The sequence below is a fragment of the Calidris pugnax genome, unplaced genomic scaffold, assembly GCF_001431845.1.
Source record: "Calidris pugnax isolate Ruff unplaced genomic scaffold, ASM143184v1 scaffold20, whole genome shotgun sequence".
NCBI classification, from domain to species: domain Eukaryota; kingdom Metazoa; phylum Chordata; class Aves; order Charadriiformes; family Scolopacidae; genus Calidris; species Calidris pugnax.
Window position 1 is genome coordinate 16,721,315 of NW_015094510.1, and position 466 is coordinate 16,721,780.

Here is a 466-nt window from a genome sequence, read left to right on the forward strand (position 1 = left end):
CAGGCCAGGATGCTCTTGGCCTTCTTGGCCACCTGGGCACACTGCTGGCTCATGTTCAGCCGACAGTCGACCAACACCCCCAGGTCCTTTTCTGCCAGGCAGCTCCAGCCACTCTATCCCCAGCCTGTAGCACTGCAGGGGGTTGTTGTGACCCAAGTGTGGGACCCAGCACTTGGCCCTACTCAACCTCATCCCATTGGCCTCAGCCCATTGTTCCAGCCTGTCCAGATCCCCCTGTGGAGCCTTCCTACCCTCAGGCAGATCAACACTCCCGCCCACCTTGGCGTTGTCTGCGAACTTACTGAGGGGAGACTCGATCCCCTCATCCAGGCCGTTGATAAAGACGTTAAAGAGAACCGGCCTCGACACCGAGCCCTGGGGAACACCACTCAGGACCGGCCGCCACTGTCCGGCCCCTCCTGGGACGGGGGCGTGGGCGGGGCCTCTCGCCCTCCCCGCCGTTTCC